The sequence below is a fragment of the Saimiri boliviensis genome, chromosome 9 (assembly GCF_048565385.1).
Source record: "Saimiri boliviensis isolate mSaiBol1 chromosome 9, mSaiBol1.pri, whole genome shotgun sequence".
Classification (NCBI taxonomy): domain Eukaryota; kingdom Metazoa; phylum Chordata; class Mammalia; order Primates; family Cebidae; genus Saimiri; species Saimiri boliviensis.
This window is the reverse complement of record NC_133457.1, coordinates 6,953,329-6,975,279: the sequence shown is the minus strand read 5'-3', so window position 1 is coordinate 6,975,279 and position 21,951 is coordinate 6,953,329. Positions and strand designations below refer to the sequence as shown.

The 21,951-nt window shown below is 41.5% G+C and overlaps 1 protein-coding gene across 4 annotated transcripts in view; it reads right to left on the bottom strand.

Moving 5' to 3' along the window:
* The window catches only part of TNIK (TRAF2 and NCK interacting kinase), a 410,093-nt gene that overhangs the window by 386,502 nt on the left and 1,640 nt on the right, over positions 1–21,951 (bottom strand). The window lies entirely within an intron of this gene.

Here is a 21,951-nt window from a genome sequence, read left to right as displayed (position 1 = left end):
GCTAAAAATGAAACAAAGAAACAGACAAATGCCAGCATAGGCAGAAGGAGGAGGCTTTTACCCTGTGCCTCCAAGATCTATTTATTTCTAAGCTAATACATGCAACTGTTTCTGGGATTTATGGCTGTATGACGTATTCAAACCCTGTAGCCTCTGAAGAAGAGCTCATGCTCTCCTTTAGTGTCAGACTGGACCAGCCAGAGGCAGGCCTTTCTCCACCAAAAGTCAGGGAGATGAGAGTAAATTCGCCACCATCTTGGTTCCGTCATTCCCAATTCCTATCAGGTAACTGCAGTCCACCTATCATCTGTCACCCACACCAAGGCCATGTTTGAACTTCATCTGATGCCCTGTGTTAGAAACATTCTCACTCACATGCTTCTTTAAAGCAAAATTAGATGTCTCCAGATAGCTTAGTTAAAGAAAACTCTGAGTGCCTACAATGTGCCAATAATGACAGGTACTGAGGAAATCTGGGGAGTTGATAACCAGTTAATCAGCTAGCTAGCTATCCATGCCACGAGGTGGCAAAATGGCCTTTCCCATGCTTTCCTGCTGGCCACTGGGGAAGCTGCCCCATAGGCAGTGCCTTTTAAAATCCATAGAACAGACATGGGAATATAACTGCTGCACCTGCACGGTGACTTGCTGCCAATAAAAATTCACCTGTGTCTCATTCACTGAGACTGTACTTATAAACAGGTTTATCGTCTGTTGTCTTAATGAACCACTCTGAAGCCTAAAGGGGAGATAGAAGAGCAATGAATAGAGGCCATTTCACCATCTCAGGGCCGTCTCAGCTTCTTCCCCTTGCAGTTCATAGCACCTAAAAGGTTTCTAACAATGACAGCATTAAGACCCACGGCTGCCTAGGACACAGGTCTTTCTATTTCCCAGGGGTCCTGCACTTTGTTAAGGTTTGGTTTCCCAGAATCACAATCCCTCATCCTAAAGGCTAAAAACACATGAAATTGTATTTTCACAATTGCATAGCAAGTCCCCTGTCCATTCAGTGATAGTGGGGATGCATGATCCAAACAGGATGACTCCCAGAAGACACGTCCTGGTGAATGACATGTTAGGCACACTGCAGAACGCAAATGTAAGCAAGCCACTTGAGAAAGTGTCTGAAGTTCCTGCCCTTAAGAAGCTTGTAATTTAAATAAACCAATGGCTTTTGAACAAATCATTCTAAAGCAAAACAGAGATGCAGGTGATACAGACTGTGAACAGAGCAAGACAGAAAAACAAAAGTAGAGATTCATGTTAACCAGGGGATGGAGATGATGAACTAACCCTAACTGATAGGCTTTTCATAAGAAAGTGTCTTAGTAACAGGCGTTTGTGGCTTGATCAGCTTAACAAAAGGGAGACTGTATGGGTTTCCAGCCCTGTCCAACCACTTGTGGCAGGATCAGAATTCGGACTTCACACTCCAGGTTCAATTTCAGCCTCATTCCAACTCTGTCAAGCACATTTCCAATCAAAGTTTCAGAGTCCCAAGTCCCAAGTCCTTCCAAAATCAAAAGTACACTTCTCCAGAGGGCAGGCAGTAGTTCTATCACTAGAAAAGTATTTCCGCTATGTATTTAGAAAATGGGAAGTAGCAACAGCACAATGCTTACATTGTATGTTTTAAAATCAGACCAAAGTAGGTTCAAAAGCAGGCTCCATCATTTTCAATGAATCACTTAACTTAAGCCTTACTTTCCACATCTATAAAATTAGAATAGCATACAGCTCGTGCTCGACTTACGACCACGATTGGTTCCGACAGACCGGTCGTAACACGATTTGGTCGTAAGTTGAGTTTGCTGTACCGAGTCTGGGATAACAGTTGAAATGGCGCACGCGGAGACGGTCGCGCTGCCGGAAGCTGGTCCGCACTGTCGTACGCCCAGCTGGGCAACGTTTGCGCTGCCAGACGCGGAGCAGTCGTGGCTAGCGATTGTGGTCGTAAAGTCGAATGGTCGTAAGCTGCATAGGTCGTAAGTCGATCAAGACCTGTATATCACAAAAAGTGCTGCATTAATAACACCAGATTTTTATTAAAATAATTGACCCAGCACTTGACACACGGCAAGTGGTCACAAAGGATATCAGCTATTAATATTGGTATTACATTTTATTCTTTCTCTTCTCCCACTGTTTCAGTCGACTAGCCTAGGTGTGTGTGTATATGCGTATATTACTATTATTATATAAATTATGCTCCAGATCAGTGTCAAGTACATGCAGGTGTTGGTGTGACCTGAGACTCAGGACCCTGGCCACATTGCAGCGTAGTTCTTGGAACTGCGAAGCTTAGGACCAAATCCTGGACCACAAATTTTTCACTGAAAGTCCTGCCCTAACCCAGGCCAGCATGTGCCACTGGCCTGTGCCACCCACCCACCAGGCCCTCACTCAACACCTTGCACATGCAGCCCTCAGAAGCTCAGCATGTGCTCAGTCTCCACTAGTTTCACAAACAGTCTACTCTTGTCTCTGTGCTGCTCCGGGGGAAGGGCCATACTCTCCCCCATTAGTCAACCTCACTGTAGCACACGGTAGAAGCCTGCACAGTTTTCCTATGCATAATATGACAGTGTCCATGATTGTTCTCTGCCCCTGTTTTTATGATATCTAAGACCACGCTAGGCTGGGCAAATGACCATAATGGTCATTGGAGCTAAGCCTCCACTCAGTTCTGCAGACTCTTAAGCCTCTTCCCTTCTCCGCATTTCGTAGAGGGTATTCTCAGGACCATGGTGGCTACCTCAGTTTCCAGCAACTTGTTCTTTCTTGATTACTGCCCCTTTCCTTCCCTCCCCGTCATAGCAATGGTGAGTAATAGTAATGGTAAACTTAGGAATGGTTTTCTACTCTACTCTATTTTTTTTTTTTTTTTTTCAAAATCTGATTGCAACCCATTGAACTCACTCCACAATTCATTAGAATTTGAAAAACACCTGGTACCTGTGATTCCGGGAAGAGGAGATGCTAAAAGGAGCTCTGATCATTTGAGGAAAGGAATTCCCCAACTCTCTGGGAACAAGAACTCAGCTCTGGGGTGGCAGTGGAGGAAATACAGTGTATAGAGGGGGAGTGGGGTGGTAGCTGTTGGTACTGTAGAAAAGTAGGGAAGGGTCCGATCATAGAAGGCCTTGTTAAGTTAAGGAGTTTAGCTGATGCTATAAGTAATGAGGAGGCATTCATTTCATTAATAAAAGATACGAGGATACACAAAACTTAGCTTGCCTTTGTGGAGCTTATAGTCTCTTCTGTGGGAAGAGGGTGTGGAAGGAGACAACCAAATAATTTGTTAACAAATGGCACGTTATGATAGGGGCTGGGGAAGAGTTCCAGACAGCAGGAACAGTGCACGTAACAGCATAGAGGTGAGAAAAGCACGGAGCATTGAGAAAACAGAAAGAGCAGCAAGGAATGGCTTTAGACAGGAATAGTTCTCCAGGTCCTGGCTCCAAAGTCCTTTCTCTACAAGAGGAATTAAGTTATTTAGGCTACCTCATTTTGAAGGAAATTATTATCATTATGTTTGTAAAACACGACAAGCCCTTCAGAATAAAGAATGACACAAAAATACGCAGAAAGCAGAAGATAGGATCAGAGAACCTATCTATCTCTCCAGGTGCTGAAGAGATGGCCTTCCTAGAAATACCACTGAGACCTAACTAGGGAATTTGCCTTCATGGTGTGTGGAGCTGGTCAACTATGAAGAAGTGTCTCAGGCATATTACACTTTCACATCACTATTGAGGTACTTACATACCATCAAATTCACTCATGTTACCACCATCCAATATTGAAACATTTCTATCACCCAAAAAGATCCCTCAGGCCCATTCACAGTTACTCCCTGTTTTCCTCTCTACCCTAGCCAACCAGTAGTCTACTTTCTGTCTCTATACACTTGCATTTTCTGGATATTTCATATATATGGAATCATACAATATGCAATCTTTGTGTCTGCCTTCTTTCACTTACCATAACATTTTGAGGTTCATGCATGCTGCAGCCTGATTCAGTATTTTGTTCATTTTTATTGCCTAATAGTATTCTATTGTATGGAAACACCATATTTTGTTTACCTATTCATCAGTTGATAGACATGGGGGTGGTTTCCACTTTTGGGCCATTATGAATAATGCTCCTTATGAACACTCCTGTACAAGGTTTGGTGTGGACATACAATTTCACTTCTCTTGGGTACATATGCAGCAGTGGAATTGCTAGGTCATATAGTAAGTTTAATTTTTTCAGAAATAGCCAAACTGTTTTCCAAAGTGGCTGAGTTATTTCACAGTCCCACCAGCAATGTGTGAGAGTTCCAGTTTATGCATATTCTTAGGTATATTTTAAAATTCAGATTTACATGTATTGCGGATGAAACATGGTCTGGATAAAGGCTCAACTCACAGTCAGTGAAGTGTGGAGTTCACATGACCTCATAACCTATTCCAATTTTCACTTACATTTATTTAAAGAATTATGAGAGCTGTCCATTTGAAAACATCGTTGAAATAATTCAGTATAAAAATGCAATACTAAAAAACCAAGTAAATGTAATGGTCATAGAAAATTTAACCAAAATATTTGTCAAAGGGGAATTATTAAGAAACCACACAAATCAAATATATATATATATATATATATATATATATATATATATATATATCCCTTGCACACTAAACAAAGCCTCCACAGAGACAAAATCCTAATTTTGAATCCTGCAAACCAGCAGCAACTTACAGAAGGCAGCAACCACACGGAGAAAATAGGAAAGAAGATCATGTCAGGGGATTATTTTTTTTAATCTGATGCAACTTGCATTGTATCAAGTAATGAGATATAGGAGACCTTGCTTCCAGAAAAGAAAAAAAAAACAGACCTGGCCTCAAAGGGACAGAGAACTTAATAGTCACAGGAATGTCCCAGCTGCTTTGATACCCTCAGGTACCCTATGCAAACATACACACTAGTAAAGGGGGTTGGGGGCAGAACTGGCAAGAGCTTTGGTTCAGAGACCCCAGAGAGATACCCAGCCTTCAAACTCCTTCAACAGACTCTTTCACTCTGGAAAGCAAACCCTGTGTCTGGGGCTCAGATCTCTGTATCTCTCTAAGATGTTGAAATATCGTACATATTTCACTGAGTGTCTACGATTTCTTCTCTCCTGAGGAGGGACCCTTTTTGTTTCTAGTGATGAGGACCTATGATAATTATCCACTGGCACTTTTTCTGGTGCAATCAGTTGAATGGAGGTTTAGGTACCCAGCTGGACAGGTTCCAGCAGATTTCCCATGCTAATTTTCAGTCACTCAAAGAAAACAAAGGAACGACTTAGATTGAGTTACCATAATTTTAAAGCAACCCTGTTCCTCCTACCCTTCCCCCCCCAAAAAAAATGTGTAAACTTTTATATTTCACACTTTTACATCTGTTCTTCTCCCAAAATAAAAGCTGTTTATATTCAAGAAATGATGGCTACAATACCAGCACAAATTACATCTTTAAAATACTCCCGGAGAGAATATACATATTGTTCAAACCACAGAGTGTCTGTGCAACGTTCCTTCCCTGAATAGCATCTGGGTATTGGCTCTAGAAAGTACTACAGTGCTTTATTTATTTGTTTGTTTGCTTGGGAAAACAACAATAACAACAACAACAACTGAGTACTCTCTAACTGGTGCTGGAGCTACCAACTGAAAGAAGACAGAAGAGGCAGAAGAGGCAGAGGCCTTTTAGGAAGAGCAAACGCTTAGCTTTGACTCTGTTACTGTTCCAGAGTAAGACACAGCACCAGAACCACTTGGTTCCACTGCTACCCAGAATCACCATGGTCTAAAGGTCTTGGACTTCAGCCGAAAAACCGCGGTGCTCCCAAACTCAAAGGACCCTTTCAACCACGCAAATTGCAACATATATTATTATCTCAAGTGTTAGAGGAATCAGAGGAACAGGCTGTGAAAAAGTCATTTCAAATTTGTAGCTTTCTTAGACAGAGTCTATGATTTCACCACCACTAGAAAGGAAACTGCTCCCAACTTAGTTCCAGACAGAAGTTTTCAAATGATGTCATTCATTGCCCCATCTAGAGCAGTTAACATTTCTGATTTATTAAGGATTGAACAGGCCCTGGCACACTGGCTCCTGCCTGTAATCCCAGTACTTTTGGGAGGCTGAGCCCAAGAGCTTGAGACCAGGCTGGGAAACATAGGGAGACCCCAATCTCTGCAAAAAATTCAAAAAACTAGCTGAGTGTGGTAGCACACACCTGTAGTCCCAGCTACTCAAGAGGCTGAAGTGGGAGGATCACTTGAGCCCAGAAGGTTTAGTCTACAGTGAGCCACAATTGAGCCACTGCACTCCAGCCTGGGCAACACCGCAAGACTCTGTCTCAAAAAAATAAAATAAAAATAAAATGCTTGAACAATTCCCTGATACTTCAATGATATTAAGTACTCTTCTAAGAAAACTGGATCTGCCTCTTTAAGAGTCAATGCTAAGAAAAACCTAATAATCTTTAACCAGATATGTTTTATATCTAGTCTAATGATGATTATCTAACCATCTGTTTTTCCTTTAAAATAGGTCTTCTATGAGGGGAGGTCTTCAAATGTACTTTTTTAAAAGCATTTTCTTCAGCAATGAGTATAAAATTTCCATGCATGCTCACTATCGGTTGTATACACAGTTGCTTTAACAACCATACTTGCCATCAACTTTTCCTCCAAATAAACAGACATGCAATATAAGCAATGTGCTTATCTAAGATCTGTGGATTAAATAGCAACATGGGACATTTTTGTGGCTAGGTAAGAGATGCTTATGAGGTGCTGTTACAGAGAAAGTCTGGGATTTCCCAGTAAGGAAATCTTTAACCTGCCTGCTGTCTAGATTCCAAGTAATACATTCCATTTCCCAGGTCTCAAAAAATAAATAACCCAAAGATTTTAGGCTTTTAACAAAAGTAGAACTGAAAGAGTTTGTGAATACGGATTCTTTTTTTTAATTGTACTTTAAGTTCTGGGGTGCATGTGCAGATCTTGCAGGATTGTTGCATAGGCACACACAGGCCATGGTGGTTTGCTACCTCCAGACCCCTGTCACCCACATCAAGCATTTCTCCCAATCTTATCCCTCCCCTACCTGCCCACCCCCTGCTGTCCCTCCCCTAGCCCCACCCACCAACAGACCCCAGTGTGTGATGTTCCCCTCCCCGTGCTCATGTGTTCTCATTGTTCAACACCTGCCTATGAGTGAGAACATGCAGTGTTTGGTTTTCTGTTCTTGTGTCAGTTGGCTGAGAATGATGATTTCCAGATTCATCCATGTCCCTACAAAGGACATGAACTCATCCTTTTTTATGATTGCATAGTATTCCATGGTATCTATGTGCCACATTTTCTTTATCCAGTCTGTCATTGATGAGCATTTGGGCTCTTTCAGTTTCCAAGAAAATGTCAGGACCTCCTAGGGTTTCAAACTCAATCCCTACAGGCCTATAGGGAAGAACAGGAAATTGACATCTGAAGGATGCATCTTGTTGATCAAGGGAGTGGAGCTTTTCTGTGCCCTGAATAAACTTGCATTAAAAAAAGCAGCAATGCAAAGAACAATGCAAAGTTCGAAATTAGCAGTTAAAAGTTGACTTTTCAATTTCAAGTATCCTTGATTCTTACAAACAATTCAAAAGCATATATTAGTTAAAAAAATTAGCTTCCATACTCATAAAAATATGTACTGTCCACAATTTATTTGAGGTCCTGGACCTTATGAAAAAGTTGCATTTGCCATAAATGAATCACTATTTTCTATGCTGTGACATTTTTAGACATACCCAAATTTTCATTATTATATTTTGCTTTTCTTTTTTATTTTATTTCATTTTATTGAGATGAGGTCTCGCTATGTTGCCCAGGCTGATCTCATAGTCCTGGGCCCAAGTGAACCTTCCACCTCAGTCTCCCAAAGTGCTGGGATTACAGGCATAAGTCACCATGCCCAGTCAAGAAAACTGTCTTTTAAACATTTAGGCCAGTGGTTCCCAGACTCCCAAGTGCTTCTGAATTACCAGAAGGGCTTCTTAACGCAAAAGTTACTGGTCCCCATCCCCAGAGTCTCTGATTCAACAGTTGAGAGAAGCCAGGCATGGTTGGCTCACGCCTGTAATCCTAGCACTTTGAGAGAATGAGGCAGGCAGATCCTTGGCAGTCAGGAATCAGAGATCATGTCAGAAACCCCGTCTCTACAAAAATTAGCCAGGTATGGTGGTACATGCCTGTAGTACCTGCTACCCCAGGGGGCTGAGGTGAGAGAATCGCCTGAGCACCAGAGGTGGAAGCTGCAATAAGCCAAGATCTCACCACTGCACTCCAGCCTAGGGGACAGAGTAAGACCCTGTCTCAAAAAAAAAAAAAAAAAAAAAAAAATTGAGAGAGGCAGGGCCTAAGAGAGGATCCTGAAGCTGCTGGTCCAAGGATCCCACTTTGAGAACACTGACTTAGAGGGTTAAACTGCCAACTAGCGTTTAGAAAATCACAACACACAGGACAACATTTACTGAGAATCTACCAACTGCAGAATGCTCTGCTACCTACTGAGTAAGCCACATAGGTCCTTGCTCCAAACACTCTCTAAATTGGCAACACAGGGTATACGTGCAAGGGGACAATACACAGACACATATCCAAAACAGCAAGAAGTAGTTAATACAGCCAAACTAAAGATGTTTCCTTTCTCTGGTGCATTTCTTTATGATGAATCCTACTGTGCAGTTAAATCTATTACTCTCAGATAGAAATTACTAAACCACAATGCATAGCCATTCTTCCTTGCACTATGCCACTTCATTTCACTCAGTAATGGCAGTTTCAGCTGAAGCTGGGGCAGGAAATGTCGTGAGGGACCTCATTTTAAAGCTTATTTATGTTATTCCTGTTTTAGCAACTGTAAAGATCAGTGTGATGATCAACACTCAGTTTTTAGTGATAAGCTATCTAGCAGAGTCATCAAGTACATATGTGATTTAATTCTGCCATCGGGCTGAACTGAGCTGCACAGAAAGGGTCCAACAGAATCTGAACTCTAACTTTCCCATCACTGCATAGGTTTCGAAAGCATAGCTAGCAGCAACTTTCAAATGCATAGTTTTCTCATGACCCTGTCCTGAGTTTAAGAGCATTTATATCCAGATTACAATCAGAGAGGGTATTTAATTAGATAATGTTTCCAAGTACTTTGAAGATATAAAGTGCTCTATAAATGCTAAATATTATTATTATTTAAATGCAGTTTGCAATTACTGCTTACAACCTATTCCACCCACCACACTGCTATCATTTGATTACAGGCAGCTTAAAAAAAAACACCTAGAGGTAGAAATGATGAAACCATATTCATGTGAAGCCCTGGATTTTTACCCTAGACATAAGTAATTTATAGGCATTTTAAATGGAGGGTTAGGTTATAAACTCTAGTAAATCAAAGAAATTGCCCTCTGTAAGACCAACGGCCATAAAGTTGTGTCAATTTTAATAGTTTCTTACTTTAAACCAGATTGAAAGTAGCTTATAGTCCAGAATATGGAGCTTTTTACTCTGGTGGCTCCCTGTTCTATCTTGTATTTTCTTCATTAGAATCTTAAAATATCTACCTATGTGAAAAATTGAAAGCATAAGCATCTGGCAGACTAAGGCTCGAGAATAGTCTCTACTTTATCATGGCCCTAGTTCACTTTGCTATCTTCTGTGATCGTCACAGATTCAAGGTCTTCAATTCTTAAAAAACTGAAACCTTTGAGCCCGACTCCACACATCTTCCAAACACACTTGCTGGATAATTTTCCAGAAAGAATGACAGATTAAATGTAAACAAGCCAAATGCAGTGGCTCATGCCTGTGATGCTAGCACTTTGGGAGGCTGTGGCAGGCAGATCACCTGAGGTCAGGAGTTCGAGACTGGCCTGGCCAACACGGTCAAACCTGATCACTACTAAAAATACAAAAATTAGCCAGGTATGGTGGTGGGCCCCGGTAATCCCAGCTACTCAGGAATCTGAGGCAGAAGAATTCCCTGAACCCAGGATTCGGAGGTTGAAGTGAGCAGAGATCGCACCATTGCACTCCAGCCTAGGCAATAGATGGAGATTCCATCTCAAGTAAAAGAAAAAAAAAAAAAAAAAAAGATAAACATCCCCTACATACACTCCACAAGAACATCACTGTTAATCACCAAATGGCTAACATTTTAGGTTTTTAAGATTTCAGGCAAAGAAAAAAAAAAACAAACAACAACAACAACAAAAAACGAGTTCTAAGCTGACATTGCTTCTCTTACAAAACAAAGTTACAAGGAAGAAATATCTTGGAAATAGCTCTTAAAACACCACTATGCTCATGAAAGAGAACTTGTGCCCTAAACCAAAGGCTTCTGAGAAGTCTCTGAGCCCCAGGGTGATAATATACCAGATGATTCTGATGTCATGACAAGGTCCATAAATCAAATGATGGCCAGGTGAGTCACTGTTGGCAGTAGCTTTAGGCCAGTCAGTTGTAAGCTCAGCCACTTAGTAGCTCTATGACCTTTGGTAAACTAATTGATTTTTCTGACTCTTATGTGTTCATTTATAAATGGCACACACCTAGAGCACAAGAAATTGGAAGTCAATCTGGCATTATCAAGAGCTTTAGAGATCATTCATACACTTTGATTCTAAATTTAATTTCCAAGGCATTATCCTAAGGAAACAGATGCACACACAGACTTATATATAAGGATATTTATTGAAGCACTATTTATTTATAAGAGTTGGAAAGTTACAAATAACCTCAAGCTTCATCATCAGGAACTAGTTAAATATATTATGATACATCTCCACAATAAAATGCTAAGCAGTCTAAAAACATGATTGGAAAGTTGAAAACTGACTGGATATTTTATTACATGTTAAATCTTTTAGGCATGATAATAGTAATGTGGTTATGTGTTTTTTAAGTACATAAGCTACTGAAATATTTATAAATGAAATGATATGCTGCTTTAAAATAACATGGGGGGGAAGGTGGGTAGAAGGATAGATGAAACAGGATTGGTCATGGGGGATAATTGTTCAGTAGAGAGATTATTAACCCTTTTATCTACCTTTGAATAGGAGTTTTGTTGAGATTTAATTCATATTCCATAAGATTTACTCATATGAAGTGTACGAGTGACTTTCAGTATATTTCACAGAGTTGTATAAACATGCCCACTATCCAATTTGGGACATTAACAGTCACTCTCTGCCAGCAAGCATTAGTCTACCTTCTATCTCTATGGATTTGCCTCTTTCAGATATCTTATACAAATAGAATCATACAATCATGTCTCCTTTCGTGTTTGGCTTTTTTCACATAGCATAATGTTCATCCATGTTGTAGTGTGTATCAGCACTTTCTTTCATTGTAGAATGAATACTCCATTGTATGGACATACCATTCTACATTTTGTTTATTCGTTCATAGGTTGATGGACACTGGGTTGTTACCTCTTTGAGGTTACTATAAACATTCATGTACACATTTTTGTGTGAATACAGTTTGTTCTCTTGAACACATACTTAAGAGTAGAATTCCTGGGTCATATGGTAACTCTATATTTAACATTTTGAGAAATTGTCAAAATGTTTTCCAAAATGGCTGTAGCATTTTACATTCCTGTCTCTAATATATGAGCATTCCAGTATTCTGTCTACTTTTTTTTATTGTACTTTAAGTTCTGGGATACATGTGTAGAATGTGCAGGTTTGATACCTAGGTATACACATGTCATGGTGGTTTGCTGCACCCATCAACACATCATCTACATTAAGTATTTCTCCTAATGCTATCCCTCCCCTAGTCTCCCACCCACTGACAGGTCCCAGTGTTTGATATTCCCCTCCCTGTGTCCATGTGTTCTCATTGTTCAAATCTCACTTATGAGTGAGAACATGTGGTGTTTGGTTTTCTGTTCCTGGTATTAGTTTGCTGAGAATGATGGTTTCCAGCTTATCCATGTCCCTACAAAGGACATAAACTCATCCTTTTTCTGGCTGCATAGTATTCCATGGTGCATATGTGCCACATTTTCTTTAACCAGTCTATCATTGAATGGCATTTGGGTTGGTTCCAAGTCTTTGCTATTGTGATTAGTGCTGCAATAAACATATGTGTGCATATGTCTTTATAGCAGAATAATTTATAATCCTTTGGGTATATACCTAGTAATGGGATTGCTGGGTCAACTGGTATTTCTGGTTCTAGATTCTTGAGGAATCACCACACTGTCTTCCACAATGGTTGAACTAATTTACACTCCCATCAACAGTGTAAAAGCATTCCTATTTCTCCACATCCTCTCCAGCTTCCTGTATCTGTTGCTTCCTGTATTCTGTCCACTTTTACGTAAGTTTAAATTTCTCATGAAAAAGGAGTTTTAAAATTTATGCCATAGAAAAAGATTAATGGTATGAGAAAAGGCTAATTATTGGTTTAAAAAATAGGTTATATATAATATATACAATATGATCTCATTGTTTAAAAAAAAAAACTATTTAGCCATGCATAGGAAAAAACTACTAAGCCATACACCAAAGTGCATATGTAGTTATCATCAGGAATCATAAGTTTGAATAATTTGAGAATTCTTTTTATTTTTTCTCCATTTTCCAAATTTTCTGCAATGACCACACAGAAACCCTTGCAATGACCATTACTTTTATCATGAGAACCAGAAAAGCTTTTTAAAAATTAAACAAATGTTTAACAACTCGGCAGTATTAGTCTTTGCTCCCTTTCACAGTCTGCATTTTCTGGGCCCTACAGCCCCAGGAGTCTTTGCAGCTTCTTACCCAGGTTAAAATACGGCATCTATCTTCAGCTGCTACAGGTGGCCTCTTTGCACATAGAATCATAACTTTTATTTTCTACATCTGAAACACTGCTAATTCTCTATATTGATTAACTTAGCTGAATTCTCCTCTACCATCTAATTCGATTTGGTTTCTTCACAGTGGAGCACACTGTCTTCAGTGTGTTCCATACATACAAACAACTTAATAACCATCTTCGCGTATATACATTGTTAGACTGGTTTTTGTGTTGTGGGAATGACTGATTCGCTAAGATGTCCAGGATGTTGGCAATCCAGTTGAGGGACATGGCATAACGGGACCCAGTTCCGCTTTCCAGTTTCATCCTTGGACTAGACAAGTAACTTCTCTGAGCCCCAATTTCTACCTACAAAAGAGGTCAATTGGATCACCAAGCCCTAGATAGACAGATAGATAAGTAGATGAACAGACAAAGATTATGCAAACACAATCCCCATTTACTTTTCATTTTACCTTCATCATGGTTTTACAGCTTTATCCTATTTGTCCCTTTTATCAGCAGGATCCACAACTTATTTTTTGGAGGTATGAGGTGTAATAAATAAAGATCCCTTCTAAATGAATGAATTAATTTCATTCATACAGTTGATATTTATTCAATCAACATTTATCATGTGCCAGACACAGTTCAAAGCACCCAAATGGAGTGCTAGACGTGCAGGTGAGATCCCTGTTCTCACAAAGTTTATCAGGCTCCAGTTGGGAGAGCCGGGTTTTTTAAAAAAAAAATCAGATAGTCATAACTGCCTTAAAGACAATAAAGCACTGAACTGGACAGTTACAGGGTGGGAGGGAGTGCTACTTCAGAGATATATTGCAAAGGAAGCCTCTCTGTGTAGTAGGGAGCCTCTAAGAGAGCCCTTCCACAATGAATAGGCCTGACTTGAGTAGCCCATAGGGTACTGCAGAAATGATGGTGTGTGATTTCCAAGGCTAGGTCATAAAAGACATGGTGGCTTCTGCTTTGCTTTCTTGATTTGTCTGGTAAAAGTGGGCACTATGTTATGAGGATGCTCAAGCAATCAGTGGAACCACCTGCATGAGGAAGACTGAGGCCTCCTGACGGCAACCAGCACCACACAGGTAAATCGTCTTTGAAAGTGATCCTCCAGCCCCAGTCAAGCCTACAGAAGATATTGACCTTGCCAATATCATCCTGCAACCTCAGGAGACACCTCATGCTAAAACCACCCAGGTAAGCCACTTCTGAATTCCTGGTCCAGTTCTTGCTGTTTAAGCCACTAAGCTTGAGGGTAAACCTGTTATGCAGATACGTAAGTAATAATACAGGCGGCATCTGCCCTTAGACCTAAATAATAAGATGGAACCCTCCATGTGAAATTTCTGACATGGAGAACTACAAAAATGAGCTTGGCATATCTACAAAACAGAAAAAAAAAAAATCAGTGTGCCTAAAGTGTAGTGAAAAACAAGTGCAGACTCTCTTCTCCATCCAACCATGGGTGTAGAAACCATACAAGTGTCTTCAGCTCAGCCCCAGCAACTAGTAGCACCCAATAATCGGTACTGAATGCATATATACATGAACAAATGAATGAATGAATGAATGCCAGATACCATGTGCATTTCTTCCCCTACAGTTAATCATATTTCATAGAATCACAGAGTACTGGACCCAAATTGACACTGCACCCAAATTTGTACCTTCTCATACACTAATCAAACAAATGTTTGTAACATATGTAATGTATTGTTAAAGTCTACAAATTTCCTGCTTGATCCATACTGCCAAGGTTCTAATTTGACTAACTGGAGAGACAACACTTGAAAGTCTAGGGTTATATCAGAGTCTAACCTCAGGTATCCAGTAGCAACGCTGTAAGGGAGCACCCAGTAGAAGTCACAGCCCATCGCCCCATCACTCTGTCTTCAAAAACTGGAACAACACTTAAATAATAAATCAGAATCTAAAGTTTGGGAAAAATAACTGATTTTAAAATTAGGAAGGGATATTACTTTCAATAGCAATTCTCAGCTCATTGAGGTCCATAGTTTGCAATCTCTTGCTATCCCCAACAGGTAGAATAAGAATCAATGGCTATTTAAATGCCCTCAGTCCTGCCCCTAATTCCCTTACATATTCCAGGAATACGCATCCCAGCAATAGAAATTTCTGGAAGTCACCTCTAACTCCTAGCAGTGACACTGAGCTCTAACTCCCAGCTTGTGTGCCTCATTAAACCTCACCATCTCCCAAACTCTACCCACTCACTGCCACCTCTGTCAAGATAAAAACTCAATATTGTCTTCCAGTGGGCCACTCTAGAAGCACACCCTTTCCCACCCACCTATTACTATTTAATCAATATAGTAGTCATAAATATTATCAGGTTATTAAAATAATTGAAACACACTCCAAACACACACACACACACACACACACACACATGCGGCTTGGAATTCTAACCTTTTTTTTTTTCTTTCTTTCTTTCTTTCTTTCTTTTTTCTTTTTTTTTTTTTTTTTTTTTGAGACAGAGTCTCACTCTGTCAACAGGTTGGAGTGCAGTGGCACGATCTTGGCTCATTGCAACCTCTGCCTCCCGGGTTCAAGTGATTCTCCTGCCTCAGGCTTCCGAGTAGCTGGGACTACAGGCATCCGCCACCACACCAGGCTAATTTTTGTATTTTTTAGTAGAGACGGGGTTTCACCATGTTGGCCAGGATGGTCGCGATCACTTGACCTCATGATCTGCCCTCCTCAGCCTCCCAAAGTGCTCAGATTACAGGTGTGAGGCCACGTCATCTGGCCACACACGGTGTTTTAAATCTCTCAAAACTTAGAATAAGAAGACAATGGAGAGAACATTTTCTTCGGTAGGAAAATTCTAGAAATAGGAATACCTACCCAGGATCAGGCATAGTATTCTCGTAACTGGTGCCCCAGGAATTGTACTCTTTGTAATTAGCATCCACTGGAATTGTACTCTTCATAAAAGGTGTCCCCACGAGTCATGCAACATAGACTATAATGTAACTCACGATCCCTGAAATCCTGCTCTGGTCAGCACAGGTCCCACCTTTGTGAAGTTTCTATACACTCTCTACATAGCACCACCTCCAGCCCTTCTAAAAGGGCTGCACATTATATATTTTGTTAATTCAAAATCTGTCCCTTGAATGAACGCCTGCTGTGTTTGATTTTCTTAGGGTGAGGACCCCTAAGAAATTCAAACGTTGCCTTGAAGAAGCAATTGTCTAGTAGTGAATATAATCCAAGACAGAAAGTTCTGAGTGTTACGAAAGAGGTGTGAGGTCAGTTCTAACACAGTCTATGAATGGGAGAGAGTTTACATTTCTAGTGTTGCGGCAGTAGGTACAGGAAAGGAGACTAAGGCAGAGTGCCTCCCACAGAGCATCCGTGGGGTAATGAAGTTGGCGGGAGGCCCCTCCGAATTGCAGCTGGTCTTGACAACTTGCTAAAGAGTTTAGTTTTCAATGTGTAGATTAAGGAGTCAGGGAAGGCCTTGAATTAACACAACCAGATTGAAACTGCGCGTTAGGAAGGCTCCTGGGGCTACAGTGTACAAGAGACAGTCGGAAGAAGGCTGGTGGGAGAGGAGCAGGAGGCGGGGTCCTGTCGCGGGTGTTGCCCAGAGGAGAGTAACTACGGTACTTTCAGGGAACAGTGGAGACAAGGGGACCCACATGATCAACAGAAAGGAAAGAATTTTAAGTTGGGGCGAAATAAAATGTGTTTTGAGAAGCTGAGGGCATCCCCGTGAGACAACCAGGGCATGTAAAAAGAAGTGGATAGAATCATGTTTCTCTAAAGGGAAATAAGCTTCCAACCAGACTGGAAGAAATCACAAGCGGAATTCATCCAACATTTTCTACTTAAGTCCTCCCTCTCTCTCCACTAGAGACCTTATATTTATATGTGCAGAATAACATTTCATTCAAAAAATATCATTAAGATTTTCTTAGAATTCTCAGCACACTGCTAACAAACCAGTTTAGGCCCTGTTCTCAGAGAGCTACTTCCCCCACAGAAATGTAAGAAGCAATTTGACATTAAAGCATCTTTCAGACTCAAGTTACTCCAAATTCTATCAGGAAGGGAATCAGAGACTGGTTGTGCTCAGCTGGGCATGGCGGTCATGATTCAATCACAGGAGCGCCCGGCTGGGTGGACTTTAGAACTGCTATCACTGCGAGAAGGAGGGGCGTCGGAATAAGAAGGGTGCGGAAGATTAATTCCAGGGCAGAGACACAGAAGGAAGAAAGGCCCAAGGGGCTAGACTCAAAATTGTAAGATTTCAAAGAGTCTTACAGATAAGCGGGGGAAAAGCAGGATATCCTGAAGAAAATGTACTGGGTATTCTCTCATCAACAAAATATTCCATGACCTCCTAAGTAGATAATTATGCAAACAGCAAACCATGACTTACACTGGCTTTTGTACTAATGATTACTCCAGTTAATAATGAATACTGAAAGCGATTATGCATATTTCTCTGATGTTCTGATAACTACCAGCACACCCTGCTTTTTATAAGGAAATGTCACTGTAAAGAAAACACCTGCTTAGTATCTCTGAAAAACACAAAGGGTATCTAGTGAAAAAAATCGCCATGCTGTTATCATTTTGAGATACTGTTATCAATTCGTGCAACCTTACTAAAATCTCATTTTAGACCACATTTAATTAAGTGCTCTGGAGTAATGAATTAATAATGTTTTGAGATTTCTTTAAGCCCCAGGAGACCTCTCACCAGAAAGTTTTAAATACTGGGCCATTAGTGTATCATTTTAGGTGTCCACTCTACCTAAAAAAAAAAAACTTTGGGAAGGCATGGACATAATGTGTTTGTATTTGAATAATCAGTAATAATAAAAAGGAGAAAAAGTTTTTTTGAAAAGAAGGTTTTAGTGAACAAAGCTGATAGTTGATACTAGTTTAAAAATATGTTAATCTCCAAAAAGCTCTGGGTCTGAGCTTACCGCATATGTAATGAATGCTAATACTCAGGCCATCAGAGAAACACGTAAGGTCGTATTGGCACACAGAAGGAGAAAGGCGGCTAAGGTCTGTTGAGGTGCTATTATAAAGAGTCGGAACCTTCTGACACCTTTTTCTCAGGATTATTTTTTCTTTTCTTAATCGTCTTCCTTTTTTCTTTCTTCTTTTTTTTTTTTTTTTCCTATTTTTGAGAAAAGAACTCACTCTGTCACCAAGGCTGAAGTGCTGTGACACAGCCTCGACTTCTCAAGCTCAAACTGTCTTCCTACCTCAGTCTCCCCAGTAGCTGGGACCACAGGCACAAACCACCACACTTGCTTTTTTTTTTTTTTTTGGTAGAAATGAAGTCGCCTTACATTGCCCAGGATGGTCTGAAACTATGAGTTTCAAGCAGCTCTCCCAATTCAACCGCCCAAAGTGCTGGAATTACAGGTGTGAGCCCCTGTGCCAAGCCAGGATAATTTTCCATTAGATAAAATCACTGCAATCGAATGTTGTTAGGATCAATTTTCCCACTAAAGCCTGCTTAATCATGGGATAGCATATTTGTATAGTGCTGTATGGTTTTTAAAGCATTGCCTTAAATACTTTGATTTTGAAACCAGTGTGTGAGAAAGGCAAACAGCTGTGATCATTCCTATTAACTATGGTTAAATGATCTACCCAAAGTCACAGAACTAATAAGAGGTGGACATACAACCGGGGACACGGTGTTCATTCCACTCCATTCACCCATGCATTCATTCATGTACTATCAACTAGTAGAGACTATGGATCCAAAGATGAACAAGACCTAGCCTCTGCCCTCAAGTAGTCCATGGTTTAGTAAAGAAGCAGAAGGAAAAATCGCACACTGGCTAGGCGCAGTGGCTCATGCCTGTAATCCCAGCACTTTGGGAGGCCAAGGTGGGTGGATCACAAGGTCAGGAGTTTGAGATCAGCCTGGCCAATGTAGTGAAACCCGTGTCTACTAAAAAAATACTTTAAAAGATAGCTGGACATGGGGGTGGGTGCCTGAAATCCCAGCTACTCGGGAGGCTGAGACAGGAGAATCACTTGAACCTGGGAAGCGGAGGTTGCAGTGAGCTGAGATCATGCCACTGCACTCCAGCCCAGGCAACACTGTGAGACTCTGTCTCAAAAAAAAAGAAAAGAAAAGAAAATCCCACATGAAGTGAAACATGAACATGAAAAGTGTAGCAAAGGGATGTATGCAAGGGTTTCAGATAAGGCCAATTCTGAAATCTGGGTTTCAATAGAGAAAGAAATGGCTAGGGAGTGAGGGGTAAGGGGAAAGACACACGTAGGTCATCTAATTTTGATCAAATACAAAAGTGTATGTGAGTCCCGGCAGAAGCTGAGAGGATGAGGTCAGCAGCAGCCAACTGTTGGCCTTGAATGCCCTACCCTGTGGGCCAAGTTAAGGACAGCCAAGGTGCTTAGGTCCAGAAATATGCTAATCTCCAAAACGCTTTGTGGGCCGAGCTCACCTCCTATGTAATAAAGCACACTGGTGGCAAGTTTCATGTCTTTTAATACTGAGATGCCTTGAAGCAAGAATGACTCAAGCCCCAGGTTTGAATGAGTAAATTGTTTGCTGTAGCCTTATGTATGTATATACACATTTTCATACACCCACATGGATACAGTTTATATCCATAATACTACACATAATATATGTATCCTCATAGATTATACAAAACAAACACAGAACTCTATAAACCTCACATGCAGAGACATCTGAATAATGTGTATACCTAGACTGACGCCTTGGGACATGCTCAGATGGACACGGGTTACTGAGAGAGGTTACCTGTGCAGGACAACTATCCGTCCTAGGTGATTTCAAATAGTCATTTGCCTAAAGAGTAGGCACTGAACGGGGCCTGGACAAGAATAATTCCAAAGGTAGCTTAAAGCTCCATGGTTTCATATATCACAAGCTTCCTTGCATGTAGTTTCCCTATTCTCAATCAATAAAATTCCCTGGCACTGGTGAAATTATTCCTTTCTGCTATTCTTTTGTACTCAGGCAGAAAATGTGTTATTGATTTCTGATTCAGCCACAAAAAGTGTGACTTAGAGAAAAGAGCACTGAATGAGGAGTCAGGAAATCCAGACTCTTTCCCCAAACCACGCTTCCTTGCTGTCCCCTCCCCTTGTTACTGTGTGACCTTGAACAACTTAACTTCACGTCTCTGGGCTTCAGTTACCCAAGTGTTCAATGAAAGGAGCGGCTGAGTGTTCTACAAGTCTATTTCCAGCTCTAAAGCCATAAAACCATCCCATCCCATCCCATCCCTCAAGATTTCGTTTATCTCTGTGAGCTCTAACATTCAAGGCTAAAACTGGATTCAAATTACCTATTTTCTAACCAAAGAAGATCCTGCTTCACTCACTTTTAAGCCATGCAAATCTTGCGTAATTGGAATGATCAGTGCTGCCATTGGTTGCTCTGGTTTAAATTACGCATTGTTACTATTTGGGGAAAATTTAGACTTGGTCCAGTCTGGGATCACTGGCTGAGAACAATAGGCCCCCAAAGTGAGAAGGATAAAGGCCTCTCCAGACAGGATCTACTTTTAATGCACTGAGCCCAGGGTTTACAAAAAGAGCATTGACTGTGTACATTAAAGAACCACCGAAACAGCAAGGGACTGGTAAGTCTGCAGCAAATGCTCCTAGAAGCCGCTGACCTTGGCTGCATTTCAGGGGTCAGGCATTCCCCAGGAGGGGCTCAGCAGGCAGCCTTTACCAAGGGCTTAGGAACCAATGAGACATCTCATCTAGATGAGCCCCCCTCTCCAAATGTGGGAAGGTAGAGATGATCTGCCCTCTGATTTGTGGAGATTACCTATGTGGCCTTTGGACCCACTCCAGCAGGCACACCTCACCCACAAGACTGGTCAAAGACCCTGGCCCTCCAAGTTATAACTGTCTCCACGTCTGCATCTAAGTCGTCTAGCCAGCAGTTCCTGGTCCCCCAAGCTAGCTGTGGCCCTCTCTGTTTCCACACCTCCCAGCAGGCAGAAAAACAGAGGCAGCCCGGGCCACAAAGAACAACTTCAGTGAATCGTGCAAAGATATCTTTTCAAAACACAGATCACAAGAACGCACATCCCAAGTGTGAACCGCACTCGTCCACCCGGTGGGCCCTCACCGGTTGCTGCCGTACCTACGGGCTCCGTGTTTGGTATTTCAGAAAACCTTCCCCAGGAAAAAGCCCACAAGGGACAAGCCCCGGCCCAACTTCAAATCGCATCAGACTGCTTTCCAATAGAGGAGCAAGGTCGAGATTCCGGCCCAGGGAAATCACCGCAAGCCCTGCGCATTGTTCAGACCCCGTCGCCCTTTGCCATTGCCCCCCACCCCGACACCCCACCACCGACTCGCAGCACCCCACCCCCAGTCTGGGCCATCCATCCACCTGATTAACCCGCCCGCAGCAACTCCCAGCGCAGAAAGTAGGGCAAATGAACACATACAGTCGGTAAAGCAGGAAGCCACAGACCTGGCCAAAGCACCCACCCTGTTACCAACCCCACCCCGCTGCGCAGGGGGCAGCCGGTTCTTGATGTGGCATTTCCACTCCAGGGAAATAGACAGCTTCCTGTAATAATGCATGAATGAGCTCTCGTTGCCCAACTATCAGAATAGCCCATTGCAAACGGCAGCTGTTTCTTCTCAACTCATTACCTGCCTTGCTGAAACCTCGCCTCTTGGCCCCACAGATTACGACGAAGAGAGAAAGGGTTATTAAAAGGGAGGCGAAAGAAAGGTTTAATTAAGGAGACCAAAGAGAAATTACCACGTTGATCACAAAGGTAGCTCTTTAACATATCGGTACAGAAAGAGGCAATGTCAGAAGTACTAGGAATCCAGGTAAATGGCCCCAAGATTCAGCATCAATCTAACAATGTATTCCTCAGGAGGGCGTGTGAACTTCCATGCTTCATCCATCCTGGTGTCGCCCTGTGGAGAGCCACCATCAATTCCTTCTCACCCATCCTCCATACATCAAGTCTATGCACTCGCTATTTTTTAAATTTTT